The sequence below is a fragment of the Schistocerca piceifrons genome, chromosome 3, assembly GCF_021461385.2.
Source record: "Schistocerca piceifrons isolate TAMUIC-IGC-003096 chromosome 3, iqSchPice1.1, whole genome shotgun sequence".
Taxonomy (NCBI): Eukaryota; Metazoa; Arthropoda; class Insecta; order Orthoptera; family Acrididae; genus Schistocerca; species Schistocerca piceifrons.
The window spans coordinates 596,142,356-596,163,862 of record NC_060140.1 but is presented as its reverse complement, the minus strand read 5'-3'; the positions used below and the strand labels follow the sequence as shown (position 1 = coordinate 596,163,862).

Below are 21,507 nucleotides of genomic sequence, written 5' to 3'. Positions count from 1 at the left end.
TGGTGAAGGAAATAGATTAGGAAATTGGATACTGAAACTAGCGGACGAGTTTTAGTATTTGGCTGCAAAATAAATAAAGATGGCAGAAGCTGAGGAAAACAAAAAACAACTAGCAGTAGCAACAAAATGCATTCTGAAAAAGATAAATTTCCTAACACTGTGTATAAATTTAAAGTTAAGAAGTAGACCTGAAGATGCTTGGCTGGAATGTGGCTTATTGCGCAAGAGCAAGTGAACGATATACAATTCAATCAAGTAACAAATACAATATTGTGAAATGTGGTGCTTCAGGAGAATGTTGTTGATCACATGGGTGTACGGACAGCTAGTGGAAAAGTACTTTATCTAACTGGAGAGAATGGAAGTTTATCGCATAACTTGACTAAAGCAAGCAAGCGTTTGATAGGACACGTAAGGCATCAGGTGCTCGTGAATCTGATAGCTGGTGGGAACTGTGCTATGTAAAAATTGTAGATCGAGATCAGTGCTGTAACAGAATGAGCAGTTTCAAATGTATGTATATTACAGTAGCGGTGTAGAGACGAAGATGTTTACATAGGACAGCCTGGCATGGAGAGCTGCAACAAAATAGTTACGAACTACTTTGTTAAGTACGGTGCAGAAATGTGCGAGTGCGGAGGTATCTGATTGTATCTCATGCAATCTAAGACAAAAAAGGGGAAAAAACGATACACCACGAAGAAATTATCCAAAGTGGACGGAAATTGGTAGATGTGCATGTGCAGACAAACAAATGATTCCAGTTTGAGAAAAATGCATGAGTTATTCAAGAGAAAAATCTTTATAAACCGAGCAAATCAATAACGCGTTGGCCCGCCTCTGGTCCTTATGCAAGCAGTTATTCGAATTGGTACCGATTGACAGTTACTGGATATCCTCCTGAGGGGTACTGTGCCAATTTGTTTCCAGTTGGCCTTGCCCTTAACGCTTTAAAGTTTCTCAGTTTGGGAGAGAGAGATACTCTGAACTTGCTGTCAAAGGTAGGGTTTGGCAAGCATTGAGGACAAACAGTCGAAGCTTTCGGTCTGGAGTCTCGCTGACTTTATTACAATTCATATGTTTTTGGATGGTGTCTGCCTTTAGCAAAACACATAACTATGTTTTGCTAAAGGCAGACTTCATAAAATAAATCTGTGCGTTGTTAAAAAAGGCACTCCGTCATCAGGCCACATGTGGCCCACCGGGACCATCCGACCGCCGTATCAGCCTGAGCTGAGGATGAGGATAGGAGGGGCGTGTGGTCAGCACACCGCTTTCCCGGTCGTTATGATGGTTTACTTTGACCGGAGCCGGTACTATTCGGTCGAGTAGCTCCTCAATTGGCATCACTAGGCTGAGTGCACCGCGAAAAATGGCAACAGCGCATGGCGGCCCGGGTAGTCACCCCTCCAAGTGCCGGCCACGCCCTACAGCGCTTAACTTCGGTGATCTGACGGGAACCGGTGTATCCACTGCGGCAAGGCCGTTCCCATGTATTGTAAAAGCAAACAGACAAATGGTTCAAATGGCTCTGAGCACTATGGGACTTAACAGCTGTGGTCATCAGTCCCCTAGAACTTAGAACTACTTAAACCTAACTAACCTAAGGACATCACACACATCCATGCCCGAGGCAGGATTCGAACCTGCGACCATAGCAGTCGCGCGGTTCCGGACTGAGCGCCTTAACCGCGAGACCACCGCGGCCGGCGCAAACAGACAAAAAAGCTTCAACCTCAAGAGCCGGCCGAAGTGGCCGTGCGGCTAAAGGCGCTGCAGTCTGGAACCGCAAGACCGCTACGGTCGCAGGTTCGAATCCTGCCTCGGGCATGGATGTTTGTGATGTCCTTAGGTTAGTTAGGTTTAACTAGTTCTAAGTTCTAGGGGACTAATGACCTCAGCAGTTGAGTCCCATAGTGCTCAGAGCCATTTGAACCTCAAGATGATTATTAGAATAGAATTGTTTTCACTGATGAGTCCCGCTTCGAACTGAGCCTCGACGTGTCTAGAGATGCCTCTGATAGGCTGGCTTTTCTTTTCATAGCAGGACCCCACTGATTATCATCCGCGGCTGATTTACAAAACAGCGGTATGTAGACGATATTCTACGTCCTTTTTTATTGCTTTTCAAGGCAAACCATCCTGGGTTTACGTTTCAACAAGGCAATGCCCGCCTGCACAAGGCGAGCGAGAGTTTCCATTGCTTGTCTGCATGCCGGGCTAACATTTCAGGAAGATAACGCCCCCCCCCCCCCCCCCCAGAGAGAGTTTCCACTGCTTCTGTTCATGCTTTCCAAATCTCGAATCCCCAGGTCGCAAGATCTCTCCCGATTGAAAAATCTTTGGAGCACTGCCGGCAGGTTCCTCCAACTGGACTCGGATTTTGACTATCTAACGCGCCAGTTGAACAGAATTTGGCACAATATCCCTCAAGAGGACATCCAACAAATTCATCAATCAATGCAAAGCCGAAGAACATCTGGCATAAGTGCCGGAGGTGGTCCATTGCGTTATTGACTTGTTCAACTTGTGAATCTGTTTCTCTTGAATAAATCATCCAATTTTCCTGAAAGTGCGATAATTTGTTTATCTGTTGGTACACATCGCATCTAACGATTACCGCCGCATTCTGATACTTCCTTCATGGTGCGTCATGTTTTCTTTTCTTAGAGTCAACTGTTCACAATTATCTTTCACACACGTTGCAGAAACTCACAGGGCATCTGACCTGAGGTTCCTTCCTGTTGAAAACAAGCCTACTGACGCCAAAGAGCTCAGGAAGACATATTATCATTACCAAATGGAAGAAAAATAATTTTAAAGGTCTCAGCTGAGTCATTAGATAAGGCTAAGCCTTGGCATAGTCATGAGTTTGTCAAAACGGACCTCATGCCAATAGTATCATTTTCCAGGTAGCTGTAAGACTTTTCTCTCAGAGTTTTGCATTCTTTGTCTCATCTCGCTGTCTGCTTTGAAAATTGATGGTCAGCCCATCAAAATTAGTTTTTACCTTACGGCTAGTAACAGCTGCTGAACATGGTCGCCTGGAATGGAGAATGGAATCAGTCAACGTCGGTGCCCTTAACCTTCACAAAGGTATAATTTCGGACTCCTAGTGTAGTATTTTGCAGAAGCTAACACAAAAGAAGATCCAGAATGAGATTTTGACTCTGCAGCGGAGTGTGCGCTGATATGAAACTTCCTGGCAGTTTAAAACTGCGAAACTCGCAGGAGAGCTTCTGTGAAGTTTGGAAGGTGGGAAACGAGGTACTGGCAAAAGCAAAGCTGTGAGAACGGGGCGTGAGTCGTGCTTGGGTAGTTCAGATGATAGAGCACTTGCCCGTGAAAGACAAAGGTCCCGAGTTCGAGTCTCGGTCGGGCACACAGTTTTAATCTGCCAGGAAGTTTCACTAGTAAAGATATTTATACACTCAACTAGAGAGAGATAAGTGAATTAAATTTTGGTAAAAATATTCGTACTAAGTCTTTTACTCAAAGCCACGTAAAGATGTTGATATGTAAATGATGGATCCATGTCAAAGAAACGTCACTGCTTTTTAATAAACGAGGCCTCTAAACTATCAGTATTTTGGTAATACACCCGCCACGCAGGAGGGACGGAAAATCCAAATAAAAGTTGTGCGCAATAAATCACAAAAAGAAGAGAAGTTATCGCTGACCTCCGTATCGCCAAGAACGGATTTTCCTGGAGCTGAAATGTGGGCTGTCGGTACGTAAAAGGTCATTCACATTGGACGTCCCGTCGCTAGAGGCTTGTAATACTGGAGGATCTTTTGGCTCTCTAACATGACATGTACAATAACGATGATGAGTAAGAAGCACGTCATATGGATAATCTCTCACATGCAAAATAGATGTCACACCTTGCACACGCCACTTTTGTCCTGCTATTCGCTGCCTTCACAGAGTAAAGTTTACCGTGCAGCTATGGAATCTTTACTATTGTGACTGACTGGTTAATATAGGTTCATTCATTACATCAGCCTCACTAATTAAGAAATTATAATAAGTTTCTGAACACAGTGCGGAAATTCTACAATCTAAGGCAAATCTTAATCACACCATATCTGTCCTAAAATGATGTCTCAAACTAGTTAAAAGAAAAACTGCAGGAACTCAAGTTTCACATTTCAGAGAAAAGTAAGGAACAGCCTTAAACCGTTTTATTGTCACGCAACAGTAGCCAAGAGATGCCATTACGTTTAACAAGAATACGACTTGTTAGCAATGCAACATTCTAAAATAGATGCAAAAAGAACAGCCATGGTAGTCGATCTATTCCTCAGAGTAAGATGAACTGATACATGGCAAAGTACAGGGTTATTATTAAGTACTATACCTCGAGGATTTCAGAAGACGACTGTCCGAAAACTGTAACTTATAAGTAATCATATATATATATATATATATATATATATATATATATATATATATATATATATATATATATATATAAGGCTTTTAATGCAAGATGTTTTTAAGACGGAGTAAAACGTACAAAATAATTTCTCCTAACCCCAATAGATTCCTAAGCCCATAGAGATTACAGCTCCTCTTCAAGTGAATCTACCAATACAGTGCTTTCAACTCCTATTATCTCACTAAAAGTCATCGAAGACAGGAATTAGATAGGCTCACACAGGGAGTTACAAGCAACCGTTGTTTCACGAATCACTAGCATATGGAACAGAAAGAGAGGAAATGTCAGTGTTACACAGAGTACTGTCAGCCATACACCAGACATGAAAGCAGGTTAATATTGCAATGTCATCAAGTTTTCAGCTACTCTGAAAGTTTCAAGTCTTGAGGTCGTCGAGAAATGATAATGGAAACAAAGTACCCTCCGCCACACATCAGAAAAGAAAACGAGTTAATACTGCGTTGTCATCTAGTTCTGAACTAAGTCCAACATTATGTATTCTGCAACATTCTATTTCCGTTGCTTTTTATTAAAATAAATTACGCCTACTTGCTATTGTTATTCTCAATATTAGAGATTTTCAAGACATATCAGTTTGTTTCATTTTTCTGAAGACAACTGAAACATTCCTTGTTATTTCACTGTTTCTGTTATATATATATATATATATATATATATATATATATATACCATGGGCTCCCAAACGTTTATTAGAGTATTGTGTAAAAATCTGAAGTAAAGTGGTCTCCAACTTTTCCAGATATTTGGTAACAAGTATGTCTTTATATATACATGTTTTATGTTCTGTATATATTTCAAAAATATGTAGCCTACGTCTTTCAAAACCTTTATTAGAATATCATCCAAAAATTTGAATTACGTACGTCAAAATTTCCAATATTTTTACTAAAAGCTTTTCCCTCAGGTGCGTTTGTGTTTGTGTTTATATGTGTGTGTGTGTGTGTGTGTGTGTGTGTGTGTGTGTGTGTAGCATATGTCTGTCCGAACATTTATTAGAGCAAAATTTTGAAGTAAATCGCTCACGAATTTTTCGAGATCCTTAGTAACAATGTGAAACTATAATTTGTCTTTATGTGACTATACAGATGAAGGAATGTGTACTAGAGACCGACATAAGTAGTTTCCCATTCTACAACTTTTGCTGTTGTCAGACGTGAGGCTGTGTTTTGCGCAGAATTTGCAAATGTATAGAGTTACACATATTTAGCTGCTGCATAGTATCTTAAAGCTATTTGAAATACAAGCATTAGCTATGGTGAATTAAATATTATATAATTTTAGAAAAATTTATATGACATGCGTGGGGTTAAGCCACATTCCCACGGTCGTGCACCATCTTGTACTCTGAAACGGAAAAACGTCTGTTACCATGGGACGTTTGATACTTGCATTTCTTTGACTTTTAACTATTGTACGTGTCTTGAGGGTGGAAAATTGTGTTAGTTGCCAATAATTTCTGTATCAAAGTGCTTTTAACTTGTAATTGGTTTCCGACAATACTTCTGCTTCATCTAATTTCGCTTGTGAATTAATTGGTGTCTAGTAAAGTAGCAGTGTAATAGATACATTATTAAATGCACCACTGAACAGCTTTTTCTCCATTGCAACTCTTTTATATTTCAGTCAAATATTTGTCCCTAGGTACGTGACCACGCTGTACCTTATAATATGTTTTCACGTTTTGGGAAACCTTAATGATCCGCAGTGAGTTCAGTAATTTCACAAAACGACTGCAGCACAGGCGAAGAGAATACTATAATTCAAAAATGGAACAAGAATATATATTAAATTTCTATTACGGGGTTGGCTGGAGGTAAAAGACTGAAAAGTGTACCAGGATTCAATACTCCTCCTTTTTATTGACGTTTGCCTTAAGTGTTTAAGATGCTAACCTTGAGCGCTAATATATAGAGCAATTCGAGACAGATAATGCTGCACGTTGAATAACATCTGAACTTACCACAGCACAGGCACGTTTTGTACGGCTTTTCATGTCTCCGTAAGCCGTCCATGTTTCCTCGGAGATAGATTGAAGTACAGAGATGTTACGTCTGGTGAGAGTGCAGATGAGTCTGTGTTTCAGAAGCCACTGATCCAATGATCTCCGTAACGTCTTTTTTAAGTTGGTCTGTAATTCTCTCTGCGGAATGGACCGTGCATCCGCCGTAATGATACCATGTGGGTAGCCTCGTGTTCTGTGTGATGTCTTGCAATATCTGCCCCTGCGTATCTTTTAGTAACTGCAGATATTCAGGGCTATTTAGAGCACGTACATAAAACAAAGACCAATGATGTAATTCTTGAAAACCTCGCACTACTCGACGGACCAATGTTGCTTTTATGCACATTTCTCAGCCGCCATGGGCTTTCAAATGATCAAAAGAGTATTACTAGGTTGATATTTCCATGAATTATAACCAATCGCCTGTTAAGAAAATCTCGCATAGAAACGCCATATCACATTGCAATTTTCATACATACCATTCAGAGAAATATGTCCAATACTCAATGTCATTAGCATGTACCTGTTGATGGAGTGAAATGTGGAGAAACTGAAATTCAGTGGAATTTAATATTCTATAAACCCTCCTTTCGCTTATCTAACCAGCACATTTAAGCTGCCTCATTGTGGAATGTAGGCGGTATAGGATCACAATTGAAACTTTACTGTCGTCTCTCGTAAGTCACTACTCTTTATCGTTGGCGTATTTTGTTCCGCAGGACAATCCGGCTACCTCTCAGAACACAACCACGTCATTGATCTGACATAAACGAAACTCCAGCAAACTTCTTCTACTGTCGTATACATTCTGAGAGACAAAACAGCTTCACGAGAAAATTGTCTGATTCCTACAACAGCAGAGCACTCATTCATGGGTGTCTATCGTACAGGTGAACAAGTGAACCGTGTGTGAATCAGATGTTTCCTTACATTTGGTAGAGATGGGCATATGCTTGTGTATCCGCTCTCTCCAGGTGATATGTGCCGCTCTTACCCTGCAGTTTCATCACGTTCCAAAGAATAACTTTGTAGTCCCTTTCGCAGGTTCTTTCAGTGCCACAGAAAAGAGTACATCAACTAAAAAGAAATGAGAAGTTGGTACCATAATTGCACAGCTGTAAACGTTACAAACTACGTAGACACGGCAGAAAATTTTCCACTACAGCCTAGCGAAAACCACACATCGATGCACTTATTTGTTCAATATACACTCCTGGAAATGGAAAAAAGAACACATTGACACCGGTGTGTCAGACCCACCATACTTGCTCCGGACACTGCGAGAGGGTTGTACAAGCAATGATCACACGCACGGCACAGCGGACACACCAGGAACCGCGGTGTTGGCCGTCGAATGGCGCTAGCTGCGCAGCATTTGTGCACCGCCGCCGTCAGTGTCAGCCAGTTTTCCGTGGCATACGGAGCTCCATCGCAGTCTTTAACACTGGTAGCATGCCGCGACAGCGTGGACGTGAACCGTATGTGCAGTTGACGGACTTTGAGCGAGGGCGTATAGTGGGCATGCGGGAGGCCGGGTGGACGTACCGCCGAATTGCTCAACACGTGGGGCGTGAGGTCTCCACAGTACATCGATGTTGTCGCCAGTAGTCGGCGGAAGGTGCACGTGCCCGTCGACCTGGGACCGGACCGCAGCGACACACGGATGCACGCCAAGACCGTAGGATCCTACGCAGTGCCGTAGGGGACCGCACCGCCACTTCCCAGCAAATTAGGGACACTGTTGCTCCTGGGGTATCGGCGAGGACCATTCGCAACCGTCTCCATGAAGCTGGGCTACGGTCCCGCACACCGTTAGGCCGTCTTCCGCTCACGCCCCAACATCGTGCAGCCCGCCTCCAGTGGTGTCGCGACAGGCGTGAATGGAGGGACGAATGGAGACGTGTCGTCTTCAGCGATGAAAGTCGCTTCTGCCTTGGTGCCAATGATGGTCGTATGCGTGTTTGGCGCCGTGCAGGTGAGCGCCACAATCAGGACTGCATACGACCGAGGCACACAGGGCCAACACCCGGCATCATGGTGTGGGGAGCGATCTCCTACACTGGCCGTACACCACTGGTGATCGTCGAGGGGACACTGAATAGTGCACGGTACATCCAAACCGTCATCGAACCCATCGTTCTACCATTCCTAGACCGGCAAGGGAACTTGCTGTTCCAACAGGACAATGCACGTCCGCATGTATCCCGTGCCACCCAACGTGCTCTAGAAGGTGTAAGTCAACTACCCTGGCCAGCAAGATCTCCGGATCTGTCCCCCATTGAGCATGTTTGGGACTGGATGAAGCGTCGTCTCACGCGGTCTGCACGTCCAGCACGAACGCTGGTCCAACTGAGGCGCCAGGTGGAAATGGCATGGCAAGCCGTTCCACAGGACTACATCCAGCATCTCTACGATCGTCTCCATGGGAGAATAGCAGCCTGCATTGCTGCGAAAGGTGGATATACACTGTACTAGTGCCGACATTGTGCATGCTCTGTTGCCTGTGTCTATGTGCCTGTGGTTCTGTCAGTGTGATCATGTGATGTATCTGACCCCAGGAATGTGTCAATAAAGTTTCCCCTTCCTGGGACAATGAATTCACGGTGTTCTTATTTCAATTTCCAGGAGTGTACAAACTGCATGGCCGCGCGAAGTGGCCGCGCGCTTAGAGGCGCCTTGTCACGGGTTGCGCAGCCCCTCCCGTCGGAGGTTTCAGTCCTTCCTCGGGCATGGGTGTGTGTGTTGTTCTTAGCATAAGTTAGTTTAAGTAGTGTGTAAGTCTAGGGACCGATAACCTCAGCAGTTTGGTTCATTAGGAATTCATACAAAAACTGTATGACAACGTAAGTGAAGCACGCGGGAACAGGAGGCGACTAAAAATGAAGCATTGCAGATTGAGAGGGTATGCGGTGTTATTACAGTGTTTAGGAAATCGACTCAAATAACGAAGAACTTGGTGGTTTGAGTACACCGATCAGAATGATGTTGGACCCCACACGGGCAACGGGTTCTTAATATCCTGGATTGTGGCACTGGGACGGGGATCGCTTCCGAGCTGTTTCCACTCATATTCTACTGCGTACGGAACAGGAGCAGGCGATGTTACTGCCACAGGAGTATGTCAGCATGTCACCGACAGTTTGTAGAGACATGTACCACGTCTGGACGACCATTGTCCTCCTGAAAAATGTCAGCCACCCCGACACTGTCACACGATAAGTGACATGAGAATGTAAGACGTCCGGGACCCAGATTTCGACATGCAGAATTTAATCAATCACTGACTGCAGTGACTTGAAGTCACACTCGAGATCACTCCAGATGATGATTCCGCACGTTGACTGCCATGATTTAGTTGGGTTACCGACCCGTTGACGCCATTTACTTTTTGTCAATATCCTGCTTTAGTTTGCTCCAAGTAAATTTTTTAAGTGCAAAAAAAGTGAAAATATGGCATTTTAGTACCATTTTTTAAATTTTCTTGTGTGATCTACATATGATTCACGTAATGTAATGCTACAGCGCTAATAATTTAAGGTTTGCACTCCTGTCAGTTTTTCATTCCACAGCATTATTTGTGTACAGTTCCATTATTGCTTTCCTGCATGGTTGCTACAGTCTTTATTCAGTGTTGTTTTCTTCGTAACAAAGTGATATTGTGGCAGAAAAAAAGTCTCGTATAAGTCATGAAGATGAACAAAGGTATTAACCAGCTTTTCCATAAAGTTATGGACACAAGCGATGAGGATTCTGTGTCTTTATTTGGTGATAGTTCAGACGAACTTTTACCAGAGGAGACCGGAAGCGAAACCAGAACTTCTGATGATGGAATCACATCAGTGAGGGTAGTAAGAAGAGTTTTACGTTCCCATTCAGTCAAAGAACCAGACTTCACAGCTGTAAAAATCTGGCAAGAAAGCACCTCTAACTGTGTTAGTGCCTTATCTACAGCAGTTGATTCAGGTTCAATTGAAGTTAAGTGTAATATCAGAATGCTCTGAAGACGAAGATGATATACTTAGAACAGATTCTTATCAGATTGCCTGGGGGCCAGTTACGGGTAAAAATATGAAAAACTTTACATTTATTCATTCCAGTTCTGGTGTCAATGCTTCTGTTGCACTAAGTCTCAAAGGAAAAACACCATATGACTTCTTCAAATATTTTGTAACTGATGAAATTTTAGAATATGTGTCTCAACAAACTAATCTGTACACAAAACAAGTCTTAGAAAGTCATTCAGTAACTGTTAATTCGCGACTGTAAAAGTGGACTGATCTCAGCGAAACTGAAATTGAACAATGTTTGGGAATTTTTATGGATGTCACTAAATGTAAAACCGAGGATTCAGAATTATTTCTCAAGAAATATACTCTATCACAACAATGTACAAAAATGTTATGTCACGCAATCGTTTGAACTGCTTTTACGTATTGGCATTTTTCCGATAACAACCAGCGCTCACTGGGAAACTGCTTATTCAAAATTCAACCTGTTATTGGTAAATTACTGGAGAGATTTCAAAGTGCAGTTGTGTTCGAGAAAGACGTATGCATTGACGAAACTCTGAATGACAGTATATAAAAAATAAGCACCATAAGCTCGGAATTGAATTGTTCAAACTCTGTCTAATGGGTAGCTACACCTGGAATATGAAAGTTTACTCTGCGAAAAATGTGAAACCTGGAATTCCTCTTGCCACTTCTGTTGTTATGAGCCTAATGAGTGGATTACTAAATGAGGGAAGAATCTTATATACAGACAATTTTTACACAAGTGTGCATCTAGCACACCAGTTCCTTGAACGATCAACACATTTAGTTGGTATTCTAAGATCAAACAGAAAACGTAATCCTCAAGATGTTGTAAGGCAAAACTGAAGAAGGGGGAACACAAAGCAAAGTACCACAGGTGTAGCAGTACTGAAATGAAAAGATAAGAGCGATATTCTGATGCTGAGTACTGTTCATGGGGAAGAAGAAGCAGAAGTTCAAACCAGGATGGGCACAAAGAAAAAACCAGCAATGATAATTGACTATAATCAGCCAAAGTCTTTTATAGATCTTTCTGACCAAATGAAGTCGTACTCGCATTGTCTAAGGCGGGGAGTGAAATGGTACACGAAGCTTGCAATTGAATTGTTGACAGGGTCAGCACTGGTAAAAGCTCATGTGATTTACCGATACATCAACAACAAGATCTCAATCACAGAATTCAAAGAGGAAGGGACTTTGAGACTACTCCATAGAGAAGATGCCGATGAGCCTGACACATCTCTCACCAAAGCCACCGCGTTACCTGCAGATTGTGCACTTGTGAACATGGGAGCAGCCATCTACGAAAAAATGAAGAATGAATGTGGGTGAGAGCAAGCTGTCAAAAAATGCAAACAAACTGCATGGAAATGTAAGAACTGTGACACATATTTTTGCGTAGAGTGTTTTTTCGTGACTCACAGAGCATACAGGTGTTAGAGAAACAACGTGGAATCACCAAAATTTTACAGATTCATTGTTGTTGGAGTTAGAGTTGAAGAATGTAAATAAAACTATATGTGATTTGCAATCTACTGTGTAAGTAATATGTCAAACTAAATAATAAATAAATAATAAAAAGAAGAAAAGTCAAATACGACTGAGCCATCTGAGTTATATACAGGGTGATTCAAAAAGAATACCACAACTTTAGGAATTTAAAACTCTGCAACGACAAAAGGCAGAGCTAAGCACTATCTGTCGGCGAATTAAGGAAGCTATAAAGTTTCATTTAGTTGTACATTTGTTCGCTTGAGGCGCTGTTGACTAGGCGTCAACGTCAGTTGATGCTAAGATGGCGACCGCTCAACAGAAAGCTTTTTGTGTTATTGAGTACGGCAGAAGTGAATCGACGACAGTTGTTCAGCGTGCATTTCGAACGAAGTATGGTGTTAAACCTCCTGATAGGTGGTGTATTAAACGATGGTATAAACAGTTTACAGAGAATGGGTGTTTGTGCAAAGGGAAAAGTTCTGGACGGCCGAGAACGAGTGATGAAAATGTAACACGCATCCAGCAAGCATTTGTTCGCAGCCCAGGAAAATCGACTCGCAGAGCTAGCAGAGAGCTGCAAATTCCACAATCAACTGTATGGAGAGTCCTACGAAAAAGGTTAGTTATGAAACCTTATCCGTACCTACCTGAACGTCAACTACCCGAGGCGATGGATCGGCCGCCAGGCAGCCCGTGACAGAGCACTTCATCACTGGCCTCCAAGAAGCCCTGATCTTATTCCCTGCGATTTTTTCTTATGGGGGTATGTTAAGGATATGGTGTTTCGGCCACCTCTCCCAGCCACCATTGATGATTTGAAACGAGAAATAACAGCAGCTATCCAAACTGTTACGCCTGATATGCTACAGAGAGTGTGGAACGAGTTGGAGTATCGGGTTGATATTGCTCGAGTGTCTGGAGGGGGTCATATTGAACATCTCTGAACTTGTTTTTGAGTGAAAAAAAACCTTTTTAAATACTCTTTGTAATGATATATAACAGAAGGTTATATTATGTTTCTTTCATCAAATACACACTTTTAAAGTTGTGGTATTCTTTTTGAATCACCCTGTATAACTCACGAATTCAAATGTCAACAACTGCTCTTTCGCTCTTGAAAGCCGTAGGCCACCAATATGATTTGTTACTGGGGGCGTAACCTACTGTAACACCGTGTCACAGCACGCTTCTGTGAGTTACAAATGCACCACCGAGCTTTAAATGGAAAAATGTCCGTGAGTTGTATTTACTTCGCGTGACCCGAAGAGAAAACTTCCTGTGAGTTATATTAACTCAAGTGACAGTCAATGTGTTAATATCCTGTATAGTGGCACTGGGACGGGGATCGCTTCCGAGTTGTTTCCACTCATATTCTACTGCGGAGGGATCAGGAGCAAGAGATGTTGCTGCCACAGGAGTATGTCATCCTGTCACAGATTGTTCATAGAGACAGGTACCACGTGTGGACGACCGTTGTCCTCCTGAGAAATGTCACCGCCCCCACACTGTCACACGAAAAGTGAGAATGTAAGACGCCCGGGACCCAGATATCGAGACGCCCAATCACGTCAATCACTGACTGCAGTGACCTGAAGTGACACAAGAAATCTCTCTAGATGATGATCCCGGATGTAACACTGCTATGCCTCTCCAAATATTGGAAGAATGCACGCAGCCATAGTCTATCAAGATGCTCTTCCGGGATAGTGCAGAACACCAATTCATTGCTAAACAAAGTGCGACGACGTTCATTAGCAGTCCATATTCCCCTATCACGGCATCTCCAAACGCAGCCTTTTGTGATGTGTGTGAAGAGAGCCTACACCTGGCACATTAACTCCCTACTCCGGCCGCTGCAACATACCGACTAATGGTGTGGGAGATCTCAGAAAATTGCGAGGTAGTCCGGTACTTGTCCTTACGTGCAGCGGGCCGCGGTGGCCGTGCGGTTCTAGGCTCTTCAGTCCGGAGCCGCGCTGCTGCTACGGTCGCAGGTTCGAATCCTGCCTCGGGCATGGATGTGTGTGATGTCCTTAGGTTAGTTAGGTTTAAGTAGTTCTAATTTCTAGGGGACCGGTGACCTCAGATGTTAAGTTCCATAGTGCTCAGAGTCATTTGAACCATTTGAACCTGCCTCGGGCATGGGTGTGTGTGATGTCCTTAGGTTAGTTAGGTTTAAGTACTTCTAAATTCTAGGGGACTGATTACCACAGCAGTTGAGTCCCATCGTGCTCAGAGCCATTTGAACCATCTTACGTGCAGACGCATATTTGAAGAGGTTTAAGACGCGCATTGTTCACAATATGGCAATCCTTCGTTGCGATGGTGAGTCGTGGTCGACCAGAACCTTGACGGTGACTGCAACTGTCCTCACGTTCCCATGCACAAATCATGGGGCCAGTGTTACATCTGAATGCCTGCTCCACAAGTCTGTATAGTGAATGATTTGACAAGCAGATAAAATGGAGAGCCACATTCAACCCCGTTCAAGTGCTGATAACGCTGTTTCATACGAGCACATGGCATCTCCGCGTCTTTCAGCGTGATCCCTCAACCGCTTTAGCTGTTCTCGTCTCTTATATTCCGTATCAAGCCTGGTAACAACACTAACCACGATCAACGCTGATGCCCTCTAGTGGCCTTTCTACATGTCACAGAGAATGGATAACTTTTAATCATTTACATACCCACTGTTGAGGTATACGTGTACGAACTTAACATTCACATCCGACCATGTCTTCTGGATGCTTCACTTTTTATTTGGGGAGGCCTGCCTTCGTAGTACACCATAGGTTACCACTCATGTTATCTAGTCCGTTTAATTATGAGAGGACTCATAACCCGTTAAGTGTCAAAACACGAAACACAAGCCAGTATGTATTCTCTGGGAGTAGTGATGGATAAACCTGATCAATATATTATACACACATCAAAAAATTTTGATCATCCTCGTTCCCAGAACTCCTGAAGATAGACGTTGACTGTGGGTATAGTATCACAGACACAGTCCCTTTGAATGTTCAGAGATGTCACTAAACCCGCCCAAAGATGTAAACCACCATGCATGAGCAGCGCCTATTAGACGGAAGGGACCCCACAGCCGATCAGTTCCAGTCATTCCACCAGGATCGAGGTACATGGCTCTTGTCGTCTGTAGTTCAACCATGGCTTGACGGTCAATTCCACGGTTCGATCACGTCCGCATTGTTACTTTGTGTCAGGAAGAGCTCTCAACAAGGGAAGTGTACAGGCGTTTCGGAGTGAACCAAAGCGGTGTTGTTCGGACATGCAGGAGATGGAACAGGAACTGTCCGTGACATGCCTCGCTCAGGCCGCCCAAGGGCTACTAGTGCAGTGCATGACCGCTACCTACGGTTTGTGGCTCGGAGGAACGCTGACAGCAATGCCACCATGTTGGATAATGCTTTCCATGCAGCGCAATAGGCTGCATGATGCGCTGCTTAACTACCGACGTCCATGGCGAGGTCCGTCTTTGCAACCACGACACCATGCAGCGCGGTGCAGATGGGCCCAACAATATGCCGAATGGGCCACTCAGGATTGGCATCACGTTCTCTTCACCAATGAGTGTCGCATATGCCTTCAACCAGACAATCATCGGAGACTTGTTTGGAGGCAACCCGGTCTCGCTGAACGCCTTAGAGACACTGCAGAGCGAGTGCAAGGAGGTGGAGGTTCCCTGCTGTGGCATTATGTGGGGCCGACGTACGCCACTGGTGGTCGTGGAAGGCACCGTAACGGCTGTACAATACGTGAATGCGATCCTTCGACCGATAGTGCAACCATATTGTCAGCATACTGGCGAGACATTCGTCTTCAATCCGCATCCCCATCATGCACATCTTGTGAAAGACTTCCTTTAGAATAACGACATCGCTCGACTAGAGTGACGAGCATTTTCTCCAGACATGAACCGTATAGAACATGCGTGGGTTGGATTGAAAAGGGCTGTTTATCGCCGACGTGAGCCACCAACCACTCTGCGGTATCTACGCGGAATCGCCGTTGAGGAGTGGGAACAATCTGGATCAACAGTGTCTTGATGAACTTGTGGATAGCATTCCACGGCGAATACGGGCATGTATGAATGCAAGAGGGCGTGCTAATGGGTGTTAGAGGTACCGGAGTGTACAGAAATCTCGTCCACCATCTCTGAAGGTCTCGCTGGCTGGTGGTACAACATTGAATGTGTGGTCCTCCTGAGCAATAAAAAGGGCAGAAATGATGTTTATGTTGATCTCTATTCTAATTTTCTGTACAGGTTCTGGAACTCTCGGAACCGAGGTGATGCAAACCGTTTTTCGTGTTTGTTTATTTTGAGCCTACCGAGAGGCATGTGACGATAAATATTCATTCCATTAAATCAAGAGCTAAGCAATTACGTATGGCAAATTCCAGTTGTTTACCCATAGAATATACGAGTGCGGATCAAATATTAACGGTATTTTATTTTTTATTTAAATTCATTTATTGAAAAACTTACGGCAATAATAATTAATTTTTCCACGTAGTCTCCTTACTAGGAAATGCATTTGTCCCAGCGTATGGGCAGCTTTTTGATGTCCTCATCGTAAAAAGAACTGGGTCGTGTCACCAGCCAGTTGCACACGAAGTCTTCCACACTCGCGTCATCTTCAAATCGTCGGTCTTCTACAGCCTCCTTAAGTGGTCCGAATAAATTCAAATCGCAGGGCTATAAGTATGGGCTGTAAGGAGAATGATCATGTGTAGTCCAGTGCATTTCCTGCAGCTTGGAGACAGTTAAAGCTGCAGCATGGGGTCGCGCATTGTCATGGAGGAGGATGACCTGTCAAATCGATTGGTCTCGGCTTTTGCGGCGATATGCAACTCTCACCTTGTTGAACAGTTCGCTGTAGTAAGCAGCATTTATTGTGCCTCCCTCATGCAAAAAATCATTCAGAAAAGTGCCTCTATCTATCTACATCCGGATCCCGCTTTAGGTATTGCCGGGGCTGGGTGCTGACGAGTCCTCTCCATTTGGCTCGGTCCTCCCACCACACAGACGAGAAATGTCTCACTGATCGGAAAAAAACAATTGAAAGAACCTTGCCAGCTGACAATCGAGTCTTGGCTTTCACTGGTGCTGCCTCCTATTTCCTCTGCCATTGCTTACTGTCCTTACTGGCTTCTGGAGTGCAGTGGTGAACCCATGTTTCATCGCAGATAATGCTCCTACTCAAAAATACATCACTTTCTTCCGCAAACCTTGATATACGTGTCTGACAGAACTCCAAACTTCTCAACTCCAGATTTTCGGTCAAAAGTTTAGGTACCCATCTGGAACACACTTTATGGAATTGCACGTTATTTGTGATATTTGTTTGACAGCAGCCATAAATGATTCCGACTGGATGGCGATCATGTTGCTGATTTTCCACACAGTCTTGTTCTACCTTGAACTTTTATGCCAGACAAACACACGCATCCTTGATAACTCTTCATCACCGAATTATGCAGTCAATCTCTGACAAATTTTCCGTCGCTATAACTCCTTCATGAGAAAGAAATTGGATAATAATGCACTGCGCAATGGATAGTTGCACCTGTTGCTCAGACATCGTGGGCGTTACTGACGAAAAGGAGGGAAATATCTAACAGCACGACCTCCTCATTCGTAATGGTCCCGCCTAAGCATAGCAAAAGCGTGGGGCCAGTCCTACCAACTGTTGATGTTCACGAACAAAAATTCCGGTTGTATTTGATCCCTTCTCGTATTTTTACCAAACTTAAAGGGTTAAACTACGCTCTGAGTCATCAGATCAGTAACCGTGGTCCTCTAATGCAAACTGAGTCTCAGATAGTCCAGTATGTGCTGATCCTGTGCATAGCCATGAACTTCGGCGGTTTCAAATATTTTGGCAGAACGTAACCTTAATTAAGGAACTGATTATGAGTTGTGCCCCGAAATGGATTTTGGCAGAAAATGAATGTTATAACTCTAACAGTCGTCAAGAGAAAATGTGATACTTTATGAGGTGCTCTGGAACCTTCGAGATAACCAAATCTTTATTTACGCTTGGATGACAGGTCTCATTTAAACGAAAACATTGTCTGTTAATGTAAGACAGGCAGTAGAGCGCTGCATTGAACGTAATTCCATACAGTCAACATCTTCAGTATTACAAACTTCTTGTGTTGCGACCGGTACGTAATACACGTAATATCCTCCACAAGCATATGTTAGAAAGCAGTGCGTATCCATTTTACAAGAAACAAGGTAATGGAGTCTTGTTTCTAGTTCTCTTGACTGCTTACATGATAACATTATTTGTTATCACATGATATCGCCTTTAATAAGTAATCCCACCTCACCCATAACTCGAGCTATATAATTATAAAGAGCATTCAAATGGAAAATAGACAGATGTAAATAAATAAATAAACTGTTTATTATTTCAAAAGAAATCGCCGAAATGTTAATACGTTGATCCCACTGTCAGACATTTATGGAAAACTAGTTGCGGCTACATGCGGATCCGTGATTGTACCCAGACGTACACCGATTTGTCCGAAGCAAATCGACGTTCACTAGTGTCTTCCTTCAGGACTCCAAAATATGAATACCATATGGGGAGAGATCGGGACTGTATGGAGCATGTGTAAGGCTTCCCAGCGAAACAAGAAAAAATTATGAAAATCTCAGCATCAAATGTGCAGTATATGTCCACCTACCCTAAAATGTTGAGTCGACTAACTCCCGGACGAGAACTGTGTAGTGCATCGATGCGATGTCGTGCAGAAACCAAATTTTTTCACAAATACATTGCGATTGAGCATGGTGGCTTTCATATAGAGCATTGTTGTGGTTGACCAAACGATAAAAATTAATATTATCACCCATATTGACAACGTCAGTTGACTTTGTTTACGTTGAAATGTAGGAACAGACATATTCCTAAATAAAACTTTTTCAGTTACCCCTCGAGAGAGCCGAAAGTTGTAGTAGATATTTATAAACACGCTGTGTACGTATTCACGCACGAGAACATACTGTACGTAGGCTGTTCAGGTTTTCTTATTGGTAACGTCACGTAGGGCTCTGTATGAAAATCACTGGCTGTGCTGTGGGCAGTTTGTGGCTAGTTTTCCTTGCTGTCTGCCATTGTAGTGTTGGGCAGCTGGATGTTAACAGCGCATAGCGTTAAGCAATTGGAGGTGAGCCGCCAGCAGTGGTGGATGTGGGGAGAGAAATGGAGGAGTTTTGAAATTTGTAAGACTGGATGTCATGAACTGCTATGTATATTATGATTTTTCAACACTATTAAGGTAAATACATTGTTTGTTCTCTATTAAAATCTTTCATTTGCTAACTGTGCCTATCAGTAGTTAGTGCCTTCAGTAGTTTGAATCTTTTATTTAGCTGGCAGTAGTGGCGCTTGCTGTATTGCAGTAGGTCGAGTAACGAAGATTTTTGGTGAAGTAAGTGACTTGTGAAAGGTATAGGTTAATGTTAGTCAGGGCCATTCTTTTGTAGGGATTTTTGAAAGTCAGATTGCGCTGCGCTAAAAATATTGTGTGTCAGTTTGAGTACAGTCATGTATAATTGTTCTAAGGGGACGTTACATATGTCGACCCTTACCCGAGGATACCTCACTGGAATCTTCTGATATTTTCTTGTAGTTTGTGTAATTAGTGCAGCCTTTGTTTATTGCTAGCGCTTAATTGTAGAGAGAATTTCCTTTGTAGTTGTAGTTTTTCATTCTTGTACAGTAAAAAAGGTGTGGCATGCATGTATATTTGCACCAAGCATTTCGCAGCTGCTCTTGCAATTAACGAGATATTATTTTCAATGCTATGTTAATGTGTTTTCTTATTTTTCTCTTCAAATTGTGCTTTTCTGTGTTGTCGTGTGAAGTATTGTGACAATAATGGCGTGTGAAAAACGTAATACTAGGCTCCAAAGTAAACTGAGAAATGACAGTGAAGACGAAAGCAGTGTGTTAGCGCCACCGTGTAATGAATTAACCAATGTTCAAAGTAGTAATTTGGTAATTGTGCATAGGAAAATGGAGCAGGCTGCAAATAATGGTTTAGGCAGTGAAACACTTAGTGAACAGGGAAGCATTATTGATCGATCGGTCGGCAACAGCTTGCTTCAGGAATCCGAAATGACAGGACACAATCTTGCAAATACTGTAGATTCAGGTTTTGCGTCCTCACCGTTTTCTCAAATAGGTCGAGACACATTTTCTGCTTGTCAAAATGTGAATGTTGCCGGTGCAAATGCACTGCCGAAAAGCATAGAGGAACAGATTCCAGACACTAATACATTATTATTGCAATTAATGCAACAAATGAAACAAAATCAGAGACAAACACAGCAAAAGCTTCAAAAGTTAGACACAATGGAAGAAAATCTTCAAAAGTTAGACACAATGGAACAACACCAGAGACAAACACAGCAGCAGTTAGACACAATGGAACACAATCAGAGACAAATACAGCAAAAGCCTCAAAAGTTAGACACAATGGAACAAAATCTTCGGAAGTTAGACACCACACTTGAACAAACACGTGAAGATTTAACTACTGAGTTGCATAACATTGAATCGAAATGTCAAAAAGTCTGTAGCGACGTAAAAACACAAATTTGTAAGCATTTTCAACCTATTTTTTCGCGGCATGAAAATGCATTACAGAATCACGAAGCAGCCATAAAAGAACTGCAAACTATTGTTCATGAAAATCATGAGACCTTGCAAGGTAAAATTGACTCAGTTGCATCTTCGGTTACGCAACTTGCAAAAACTCAGGAAAACTTAAAGGACGCAGTAGATACGATTTCAACACAAATGGAAACTCTGAAAATTGGTTCAGAAAAACACACTGAGGAAATAAGTACACTATCGGAGAAAGTAGCCGAACTTTCGGATCAGTTCACTAACTTATCTTCAAAGGTAGATGATGATCTGAATGACACAAGACCTGTAGCCTTTACTGACACTGAAGAGTATGAACAAATTAGAAAATTCAAACAAAATAAAAATCAAATCAATACACTGTACAAAAGAGAAATCCGGGAAGTACAAGATCAGTTGGCACAAGTAATACAAGAATTACATATTTCAGAGGACACTCGCGCTCCAGTATGGGAAGAGGGACATAGAAATACAGGACAACCACAAGATAATAACACAGGACACTTCGGAAAATATGAAAGAAATTGGCAAGGCGCATTGAATTTTGAGATGGATCCGCCGAAACGACGTAACAATGAGCGTTGTGCGACTCGACGACACGATGATTTTGACTATAAGCTGTTCATTACTACACGTAAATTCAAAACATTTAAGAATTCTGGCAACGACATTCATCCACGAGCATGGCTTCATCAATTCTCTCATTGTTTCCCTCCCAACTGGTCACTGCAGCACAGATTAGAATTTATGTGTGGCTACTTAGAGAATGAACCAGCTGTAAGAATGCGATCGGTCATTCACGATTGTCACAGTGAAGGAGAATTTTATCATGCC

The 21,507-nt window shown here is 42.8% G+C and overlaps 1 pseudogene; it reads right to left on the bottom strand.

Annotated features, from left to right (window-relative positions):
* Positions 1-1,373: 1,373 nt before the first annotated feature.
* On the bottom strand, positions 1,374-1,491 carry LOC124790191 (annotated as a pseudogene).
* Positions 1,492-21,507: the final 20,016 nt, after the last annotated feature.